This window comes from Lipotes vexillifer, unplaced genomic scaffold, assembly GCF_000442215.2.
Source record: "Lipotes vexillifer unplaced genomic scaffold, Lipotes_vexillifer_v1.1 scaffold444, whole genome shotgun sequence".
NCBI classification, from domain to species: domain Eukaryota; kingdom Metazoa; phylum Chordata; class Mammalia; order Artiodactyla; family Lipotidae; genus Lipotes; species Lipotes vexillifer.
The window spans coordinates 4,375,037-4,386,837 of NW_006793488.1; the positions used below are offsets into that span (position 1 = coordinate 4,375,037).

At 40.9% G+C, this 11,801-nt stretch overlaps 1 non-coding gene across 1 annotated transcript; it reads left to right on the top strand.

Annotated features, from left to right (window-relative positions):
- Positions 1-5,091: 5,091 nt before the first annotated feature.
- Positions 5,092-5,164, top strand: TRNAE-CUC (transfer RNA glutamic acid (anticodon CUC)). The gene has a single exon. It is a non-coding gene; the product is annotated as a tRNA-Glu (tRNA).
- Positions 5,165-11,801: the final 6,637 nt, after the last annotated feature.

The window sequence follows — 11,801 nt, forward strand, 5'->3', positions numbered from 1 at the left end:
GATATTCTCTCTCCATCCCTGCCACACCACCCTCCTGCCAAGCAGGGATATACCATGTGGGGTATCTCTTTCAGAACACAAAATTTAAAATAAAATTTTAGAAGTGATTTGTGCAAGTGAAGAACCCTGGAGCTTAAGTTTCATTAGCTTCATGGAAAATCCTACACTGCCCCCACTGAAAAACGGGGGGGATCTGAAGGCATAGAGTACCTTGCACTATAGGTACTTGGTAAATGCGTTTTTATTGTTGCTTTTGTTTTTCGGTTTTTGGTTTTTTTGCAGCACGCGGGCCTCTCACTTTTGTGGCCTCTCCCATTGCGGAGCACAGGCTCCAGACGCGCAGGCTCAGCAGCCATGGCTCACGGGCCCAGCTGCTCCGCGGCACATGGGATCTTCCCGGACCGGGGCACGGACCCGCGTCCCCTGCATCGGCAGGCGGACTCTCAACCACTGCGCCACCAGGGAAGCCCCGGTAAATGTGTTTTCATTTTGCCAAAAATTAGAGCTTTTTCTACATTCCTATGAGCTTCTTTATGCTTTATCTTGACTTTTTCACAGAAGATTCCTCTTCTCTTAGGAACAACAGTTAGGAAATCCTCAAAACCTGCAGCAAAACTCAAGAGAACTCTAGGATGTTCTATCAACACCTAGATTGTCCCACTGTCTTGTTTCCTAGATAAGGAAACAGAGGCCAAAAGCCCGTTAGCAGGAAAGTCAGCAGCGGAACTCACGACCTTTGACTGCAGAGATCACCCACACACCTCCACGTCTTCTGTCTCTCTCAAGGCCCAGACCTGTCTCTGAAGAGAAAGTCCTTCTTAACGCATGTTAAGGAAATGGTTTCCTCAAATCTCGCCTTTAGGGAGAAATAAAGAGTATTTAGAATTATTGTACCCAGTTTGAATCTCAGCTTAGCCATTTGCTAGCAAAGCTTAGGATTAGTTACTTAATCATACTGACCTTTCTGTGTCTTCATCTGTGAAAGAAAAATGACACACCTGCTGGACAAGGTTGCAGTTTGGGATGTAAAATATTGCCTGAACCACTTCCAGTTGAAAATGCAGACCATGTAAATGGATCTGCTTCGGGTTCCTCCCAAGTTCCTCCTGGACAAAAAAGCACAGAGGTATAAAAAGGAGCCCGGCATAAAGCGGAGAGAATAGGAGGACGGTCACCACCAAAGAGGGATTTCAACCAATTTCAACAAAGCTCTGGAACCTGGAAAGTGGACAAGAATAGGCAGACAAAAGAAAGAGGTGCAGGAAGCCACTATGTTTAAGGGAGGAGAAAAGGATTAGGATGCAGTTTGCCCAGTAGAACATCAAGCCCCAGAGAGGGCTCTGGACTCAGAGTCAGCAGATTCTACCCAGGAGATGGTGAGAAGCAGGCGATCAATAGGATATCTCTGAACTGCACACACAGCGGCCCAAATTCCCATCCTCATCTCCTCTTCCCACCCTCAAATTTAGGCAGCAGATCATCCTTAGGGTGAAATATCTTCAACACTGCTGCAAAGCCAGAGGAAATTACTTGAGGAAAATTAATGTTTCCACAATGCGGATTGGCTGGCCCCCCTAAGTAAGACCTTTCCATGAAGTGAAGTTAGTCAATTTTCCAATGCAAAGCCTACACCCACCCACACACACACACACACACACACACACACACACACCCCAGTGGAGGAAGTCCAGACCAACCACCCAAGGCTTCTTTCTCACATGCAAACATACAACCAAAGACAACCAGGTCTAGAAAGAGTACACACCAGCGCGAAAGAAAAAGACCAAGATACCTAAGGAAAATAACACAGAGGAAACAGAAAATTTCAAAAGCAGAAGACGCGCTTTTAAAAATCCAATTATTATAAAGAGAGATCTAAGGAGCTCTTACATCTAGAAAATAATGATGAGAAACTGTGAAAAAGAAACAATCAGAGAAACAAGAAATAGATTTGGAAGGATTAAAAGTGTAATTGCTTAGACTAAAAAGAAATGTAAGGTTTCCAAAATAAAGTTGGGCAACTCCGGCAGAATGTACACATGATAAAACAAATAAAGAGACTAGAAAAGTAATCCAGGAGATCCAACATCTAAGAGACAGAATTCTCAAAATACTACCAGCAGGAGAACAGAAACCAGAAATATTTTAATAGGTCATATCAGACAGAAGAATAAAGAATGGAAATAAAGGAGCTGCCACGTGGAGCGTCTCGGTGCCGTTGAACTCTAAGATACGGTTTGCATTGTTACCATGTACACATATTATTTAGACCCTAGAATGCAATGCATTCCCAGTAAGTGAAAGGTCTTATGTTACTTGTACATTTCCACTCTGGGCGAGTTTGGGACCACAATGTCTTTGTGAGGCATTAGCATTCCCATAATCTTCATCAGCCTCAAAATCTCTCCCAAATAATCATACATGATTTCTACATGACAGCGACTTCAAGTCATGCCCTCAGTTTCACTCTCCCTCTTCTAATTAGATTGCCATCCTATGCCGCTCACATAGACATTCTAGGGTCACCTGTGCTCTAGCCTCTCCTTGATCCAGTTGTTTAAGGGATACATGTTAACCTGTATGAGCCTCTGCTCAAACTCAACCATGTAAAACAGTGTATCTAACCTCTGTTCAATTTCCCTCCATCCACCCAGATTCAGTAGACAAATTTCCCTTAATAACAAGCCAGCTAAGTCTATCAAGGGCTTAATTATAACAATAGCTACCTCTGTTAAAGACTTGTTTTATGCTAGATACTTTCCATGTATTTGCTCTAATCATTGCAGCCCTGAAGATAGATATCATTATCCCCAATTTAAAAACAATAAAACTGAGGCATATGGGAGTTAAATAATTTGTCCAAGAGGAAAAAGTAAATAGAGGGGCAAGAATTTTTGCTCAAGGTTATCTGACTTATCTGACTTCAAAGCCTATGTTTTTTTACACTCACCACCACCCTGCCCTCATAACTTACACTTTTATAAATACATTTATGTATTATCCCAGTATTATTTCATTAAAGCATGACTCTCATACACATTTTATTCCCATTTTACAGGTAAGAACACTGAGACCCATGGAAGTTAATAAATTGCCCTTGACCACATGATGCATTCAGTGTTCACTGACCCTTAATAACACAAGCACCGATTTTCATGCCACTTTTCTGCTTAATTTTTATCATTCAACAAACACTGTACCTTTATGAAATATAAAGTATCACTACCACTGAGACTTTTCATTTATTTCTGTTGCCAGTTGTTTCATGGCAAACTCTCCATTACATCACTGGACATCATCCTTGATCTGGCCACAACACACACCCTTCACCCCTGCCAGGTGGGTCTCCCGACAACGCACACACACTTGCTATGCTTGTCCCCAACTTTAATACTTTGTCTAGCGTCTACTCCTTCCTGAAACACCTGGTTTCTTCCTCTGTAGCTACCCAAATTGTCCCCATTACTGCACTGTACATCTCAAATTCACCATGAGCGCCTATCTCACCTGTCCCTTATAGCCCATAATATTTATGTTCACCTCCTCTGTATAGTCAGCATTATCATATTCAACTGGACACTCTTCTTATGTTGTTGGGTTTTTTTTTTATCCCCTGTGAAGGCTTTTTGTCTACACACCTCTATAAATGCTTTGAAGTCAAGGAGGGAAACACATTATTCTTTATACCTTCCTCCCACTCAGCACTTTGGACCTAGAAGGTGCACATTTCCTAGTAAAGGCTCAACATACACTTGAGGAACTGAATTCATAGCTTTGGAGCTGTTTGTCCCCAAGTCAAGCATCTCTATTCCCCTGCTGTTCAAAGTCTCTTGGAAGCTTGCCAGGTCCTCATGACTTTTCTTTGAGTCACTTGCTTATCTCCCCCACATTTTCCAGGCTTATTTTTTCCACTGACTTGATGTTCTGATGTGCCCCATGCATATTCCTCATTTGTCTTTACTTTCTGCTCTTTCACAAAGCAAAATGTGAAATGATCCATGCTTTCATTGGCACAGTTCAGTCTTGGGCTTTTTTTCCCCCCTAACTAAACCATTCATGTGGAGGAAGCCTTTGATCCAGGGTTCAGATAGTCAGTCACGTTTTACATAACCAGAAACCATGCTAGGTGGTTATGTAAACTCTGGTTCTGACTTGAATAGCCAGACAAGAGTCTTTACAATTTAGGTTAAAGCATGTTGTCAGCTCCCATTCACTTCTGATGGTCTAAATGTCAAAGTTATCCCACAATAGCACCGTCAAAGAGATGCATGAGTGTGTCAGGGAGGAACATTTGAGGACAAAAAAAGCATATTTTCTACACCACTTTTTTGGTAATGTGTTGTTATTATCATATAAAACGCCTAAGAAGAGATCGGTTTGCTTATATAGTTTAGTAAACAATTGCTAGAAAAGAGATAACGTAGACAAAGCAGCCAGTTACAAAGCAAGGTACGAGGTCAGCATTCAGTAAAAGTGTCTTTGGGTTTGTATGAAAATGTCCAGGTGAGCAGCCACGTCTTTAAACACTGATGAAGTAAGTAATTTTTTGTTGTTTAGATGACCTTTTGTTTTGGCAAGGACTGTTTCCTATACACACTTTCACTATCGCTTAGCAGAGAAAACCCTGAACATTTCTGGAAGGGAATTGATAGCTAGAGGGAGAAGCACAGAGACAACAAGTGGAGAAACTGGGGAACCAAAAGACAGGCCGAATTCACACAAAAATGTCAGTGGACACTTGCAGTTTCAAACCCAAAGCTCCCGTCTTTAGTTTCTGAGTTGTTCAGCTCTTCCTGTCATCAGGACTTTGCTGTTTAATTCTTCTTTTGGCTTCTCTAAAAAACTCAATGCACATATTGGCTCATTCAACCTCTTGTGTTATGATGTGATTTCTTCTGTGTTATGATTCTTACTCATCTTGCAGGATTAAAGCTGTGTTAAGACATGTTAAGTAGTCAATGCGAATTTCCACAGTAGCTGTTTTGAAACGTCCACTGTAGAACTGTAAATGTCTTAGAGTGATGAACTAAGAATGTCAAGACCCCCTCCCCTGGGGTAGCCATTACTCCTTAAAAACAGACCACTGAGAATTCCCTGGCAGTCCAGTGGTTAGGACTCAGCACTCTCAGTGCTGGGGCCCCAGGTTCAATCCCTGGTCTGGGAACTAAGATCCCACAAGCTGCATGGTGCGGCTGAAAAAAAAGAGACAGAGAGAGAGAGACCGCTAAGCCCAGTGACTTAAAGGCTCTTCTCTGGAGGACCCAACTCCACACTGCTGAGAGCCATTCCAGATGGACGCTGCCAAGAAGCCCAGTCAGAGCAGAAGGCGACTTCCCACTCACCACTGGTCGGGAGACCTATTGCCAGACTGGGGACCACTGCTCCTACTGAGATGCCTTCTTCCTGGACTTCTTGGATTGAAACAGCTGGAACAGCTGGCCCCTATATTTTCTGTAGGACCATCTAAGCATCTCATGTGTCAGTTTCGTGCCCTGAAGCTTAACCGTTTGGTCAAGCCATCATGAAGGAGTCGTGAGCCATGGCCGTGAGCCATGGCCGCTAAGCCTGCGCGTCCGGAGCCTGTGCTCCGCAACGGGTGAGGCCACAACAGTGAGAGGCCCGCGTACCGCAAAAAATAAAAATAAAAATGGACTAGTTAGTTAATGCATTTCAGTACCTGCTCTGTGCCTGAGATTGTCCTTAATGTTTATATGATTAAATCATTTATCTTCGTAAAAATCTACTAGGTGGATGTACTATTATTATCTCACTTTACAGATGAGGAAACCAAAGCACAGAGAGGTTCAAATTTGCTCAAGGTTGAACAGTAAGTGTCAGGGCCAGGACTGACACCCAGAAGCCATTTCTCAATTAGTAACCTACATTCTCCCTCTCATTGCAAAATAGTCTCATTGTAAAAACTCGGAAAACATAGGTAAACATAATGAAAAAATTTAGAAACACTCATAATAATCAGAGAAAACCATTTTTCCTTTCAGTCATTTCGGTATGCATATACAAAATCCTATTATATAGCTGTCTCATGGTACGTGGTACAACATTATAGTGTGAGAATTCTTCCATTCTCTTCCACAAATTACTTCATGTTCTGCATGATATTATAGAATATAGATGCATATGGCCGTTTAGCCCACCTCTGCTTTTTTTTTTTTTTTTGCGGTACGCGGGCCTCTCACTGTTGTGGCCTCTCCCGTTGCGGAGCACAGGCTCCAGACGCGCAGGCTCAGCAGCCATGGCTCACGGGCCCAGCCGCTCCGCGGCATGTGGGATCTTCCCGGACCGGGGCACGAGCCCATGTCCCCTGCATCGGCAGGCAGACTCTTAACCACTGCGCCAACAGGGAAGCCCCTGCCTCTGCTTTTAATTACTTTATTCATTAACACATTAAATATCTTTATACATAAGTTTCTGTCTGAGCTTCTGTTTTCGGAGAACAGAACTTTCTGGTTTTAGGGACACATACCTTAAAAAAAAACAGTATACAGTTTAAATTTTTTGACATATATTTTCAAAGTGTTTTCCAGAAACTGTTTTATCAGTTTATTTTCTTAGTACTATACTCTACCAATATCATTTTTTGAAACTTTTTATAATAGGGTAAAAAGTGGTTTCTTGTTGCCATTTTACATGTCAGTTTTTGTTCATTAATATGAACATTTATCATTTATCTAATGGCCGCTTACATTTCTTCCTTTGTGCAATCACTCATTTGTGTCCTTCACCCATTTTTTTAATTAGTGTTTCACTTTCAATTATATGAGCTCTTTACATATGAAGGATAGTATTCCATTTACACTTCCTTTTCATTACCTATATTTTTAAAACTTTGATTTACTTTATCTAAGTATTATTTATAAACATAAAAATTTGGAAACATGCTAGCTATAATATGGAAATATTAAGTACATTATATTATCTGATGGAATATCATTCATTGAAGAAAATGTTTCTGAAATTTTTTCAATAATATGGGAAAATGTTTATTTCATGGTGTTATCAGAAGAGACAATAAAAAATTGGATGTTCAGGATCAGTATAATTAAAAACAAAAAATATAAAAAATAATAAGATAGTATATAATTAAAAGATTGGGAGAAAATAAACTGTAAACAGTGACTTTTTTTTTTTAGTATAAGGTTTTGGTTATTCTTTTCTTTTCTTTTCTTTTCTTTTTTTTTTGGCAGGGGGTAGTATTTTCCAAGTTTTCAATGGTTAGAATTCACTATATTTTATAAGAAAAGAAGCAATAAACTTGAAAAAAGGAGAAGAGAGAAGCTGCTCTAAAAGAACAACAACAAAAAAAGGAAACTAAACACTAATCTTACCCACAGCATTTCACATTGCAAGGAGCTGGACAAGAGCTTCTCTAGGAGAGTGCTTCTCAAACTTGAATCTTGCTCCTAGAAGTCACGAGCCTCCAGCACAAGCAAGTTCTGGAGTTGAGGGCAGCGACACAAGACAGTCTTCCCTCCCTGGCTGTTTCCGGTCCTGACCAAGGGCAAGCTAGACCCCGTGTTCTCACAGACCAGAGGGGCTACCTTGACCCCAGAGCACAGCAGTGATGGGGTTGCATTCCAGCACTCAGAGACTCTCAGCTGGTCCCCAGGTGAGGCATGTTGGACCAGCCACCCAAGAACAAAGTTTTGAGCCCCATCTCCTGGGCCTGGAGGGTGGGGTTGACCAGCTGATCTGTGCAGAACCACACCTTCACCAGCTGTTATCCATCCAGCTGCAAAAAGAGAGAAAGATCAAGGGAGGCTGCACCCTTAACTGCACCCTGGAGGACCACTTACATCCCTTCAGCTTAGTTTTCTGATTCTCTTTTCACCAGGTGATATTTTACCTTATCAGGGTGTTATACCACTTTGTGACCAGAGTACTATAGACTTTTAGTTCTGACTGCAATCATACTTTTTTTATTTTTATTATTTACTGCTGAATTCAAAGCATTTCTCCCCAAATTATGATGTTCCTCGGAGGGATAAAAGTTAAGGACAGGAATTTGAATGCCTGCATTTCAGGTGATGGCCCTGGTTCTCAGCTCTGGCTTACCATTGGAATCACCAGAGGAACTTTCCAAACTATTAATGCATCACGGGTTTAAGAGAACACGGGTGATTTTAATTGCCACCAACGTTGAGAATCTCTAGGTAAAAGTGATGAGTTAAAGCAATTTAGCTGGAGACAGCTAGGACCCACATGAAAGGTCTGAGGAAGAGACCTGGTGCCTCTTACAGAGCTGGAACATTTGTAATTGTATAATTCTATTCATTTATTTTACAGATGAGGAAAAGGGGTGAGCATGTAAGGGATGGGCAAAGCTTCTGCAATACCCAAGGCCACACAACCAGCAAAGGCCAGAGCTGGGTCCCAGGTACCAGCTTTCCAGAGCTGGTCCAGGCTGCATCCCTATTTTCAAGGACAGCAAAGAGAGAGTTAAAATATCTTACCCAAATGGCCCCTCACTAATACAGGATGAAGCACATATAGATTGAATAATATAATGGGAGCCTAAAGCTGTAAGCCACAGCCCTAACGTCCTTGCTATTAATAGAATACTGTTTACACTGGAGTGAAAGAGCTTTTTAATGGAATTGGTGTATGTGCAGAATAGTGTTCCATCAGTAGAAGATTGAGAAAATATTAGGGGGAAATTTGCTGCTACTCTCATTATTAATTTGTAATGGGTCTTTAATACAGCAACAAAGGAAAACATCTTTGACTACCTGTTAAGCCAATGGAAATAATGAAAGAAAATCAGTGTACCAAACAGCATTTGAGAGACAATTACTAGAGATGGATTTAACAGTGAAAATTCTATCAGAAAAAAACTCAGACGAAAACTCTATCTTTAACAAAGCATGTGGCCTAATGTTAAAAGTATTATTAGACAAAGAGGAAAGTTATAATGATACATAAAGTAAAGATGTGAGAAGTTTATCAGTTAATGAGTAGAATACAATCAGCATAGTGATTTAAAGTTTAATTGGTAATTTATTTACAATTTTATAAATTGAAAAGGAAACAGAATCAATACGCTGCATAAGAAGAAACAAGAATGAAGAATTTGGTGATTTAGACGTCTATTTACATGGGAAAATGTCTCAGATCTTCTGGGATGATAAAATGTGTGTTGAAAGAAACATAAAAGGAAGATGATGGGAAATTTAATAAGCCCAAATTATGGAATGTGTTTCTTTCCATAGCACAATTTGGTTGTGATTACATCCAATAGATAAAGAAAGATAAAGAAATGCAATAGAAAAAGAAGAAAAAGTTTAATCTTCTTGCTGAAAAAATATGTTGTAAACAAGCAGTAACATTTGTGCTTACATGGTTGTTCTTCTCTGCATGTATTCATATTTTGTTAACATAAAAGACCAGACACATAAAGCTAAGGACACAAACAGATACAATTATAGTGGGAACTGGAATTGGAGGTGGGTGGGCAGGGAAGCACCGTGGCATTTGGGCACGTTCAATTTTCTGTTCATAAACCTATAGTTAAGTGACAGGTTCAGAGAACAAAACTCTTGTTCTGCAGCTGGAGACAAGTTGAGCAGGTTTCTGGACCAAACAGGGAACTCACGGAAATGCCAATCTATCCACAGTCAACTATTAGTAAAAATAGTGTAGATGACAGATCTGGAAGGACCCACTGAAAGCCTAGTTGAAATATTTAGTTGCAGAAGAACACCAGCAGAATAATACAGCTGGGGAGAAATAAACTCCAGTCATTCCCCCGACAGCCCCAGAACAGACGTCAGAAATGATCCTGATCTGAACCAAGGGCACGTGTTGATTGGCCATTGGGGTCTTCCTTCCCTGTCGTGTTTGCCACAAAATAGAGCTTTCCCACAGCTCTTTGGACCAGCTTGTGACACATTGTTGTGTCTGTTAAATATAATTAAGAACTGCTTGCTCTAGGAGAAATGAAAGATTTGATTAAGGGGGAGTATTTCTTCTTTCTTCTTTCTTCTTTCTTCTTTTTGTTCAGCCTTATCCAAAATTTTTCAACTGTTTTTTAAATCATGTCACATTCTGGGACAGTTTTTGCTTTATGTTGTAGACAACAAAATGCCAAAGGCACATATTTATGGCGTGTGAGGAGTGCGTGTGTGTGTGTGTGTGTGTGTGTGCGTGTGATGAGATGGAATAAAGGGGGCAGGAGAGGGGAAGTCTTCCCAAACTGGTTTATTTTGGACCCCAGAAAACAAAAAGAACTCATAAAACTAAAACTGACTGAAGCAGCTTATGAAGAGCTCAGAGCAAACGCCAAGAAGTGTGTTCCCCAGGCTCTGAATGGCATTTGCACTCTGCAGCTATAATTTCTTTGTTAACAAGTCAACCCTCCCAGTTCTGTCTGTGGCTTCTGATGTGTCACTATTATATACCACTATGGAACGGCCGCGGAGGGTGGGCTGGGGAAGGAGGATACATGACACCAGCCATCAATCTTTTACAAACCACAAGTTCTAAAAGAGCACCGGATTTATGAGCAAACCAGTCTGGAGAGTCCCAGCCAGGGAGTGCAAAGACCGAGGGTTTGGGGTGACTGTGAACATTGTTACAACCAAAGAAGGAGGAGACAAAAGAACATGACAAACTGGGCCTTCCTTGCAGACTAAGCATTCTGATTGTTGTCTAACAGGATTTCAGGAGCGTTTTTCAGCTTTTTTTCCTTTTAAAAAAAATTAGATAAATATGACATGCCAATAAATGTGACACATACTTGGAGTATGCCTATAGTTAGCGAATATCCCAATAAGGACATTTGTATTTATTCAGTTCTTGGTGGGGTTTAGTGTGTATTTGATGCATCTCTTCTGTGGGACATGCAGGGCCTTGAATGTAGTAGGCATTCAGTAAATATGAGGGTATCGAATTGGTGGCCTTCTACATAACTGAGGTTTTTCTTTAAACCATCTCTAATCCTTTTCCTCTGTTGTCCCATCAATTATCAAATGCTCTTGGTACATCCCCCAAATGTTTTTTCTTTGTTTGTTTTCAATTTCTATACACTTGACATTTATTTATTTCTTCCAGCTTTATTGAGATATCATTGACATACAGCACTGTGTAAGTTTAAGGTGTACAGCATGATGATTTGACTTACGTACATCATGAAATGATCGTCACAGTAAGTTTAGTGAACATCCATCATGTCATATAGATACAACATTAAAGAAATAGAAAAAACTATTTTTTCCTTGTGATGAGAACTCAGGATTTACTTGCCTAACTTTCATAAATAATATACAGGGCTTCCCTGGTGGCGCAGTGCTTGAGAGTCCGCCTGCCGATGCAGGAGACGCGGGTTCGTGCCCCGTTTCGGGAGGATCCCACATGCCGCGGAGCGGCTGGGCCCGTGAGCCATGGCCACTGAGCCTGCGCGTCCGGAGCCTGTGCTCCGCAAATGGGAGAGGCCACAACAGTGAGAGGCCCGCATAACGCAAGGAAAAAAATAAAAAAATAAAAAAATAATAATAATAATAATATACAGCAGTTACTTATATTTGTCACGTTGTACATTATACCTCTAGTGCTTATTTATCTTAGAGCTGCGAGTTTGTACCTGTTGACCGCCTTCAGCCGGTTTCCCCTCCCTTCGCCCCACCCCAGTGTTATAAAATCAGTATTTCCTTTTCCATTCCCAACAATTACCACGTGATGCCTCAAATATTATAATACCTACCTAGCCAGTCTCCCAGCTTCCAGTTTATCAGATGACTCTTCCTAAATATTCCCAAGCCTGAAATGCTTTCAATCACTCTCTGGTA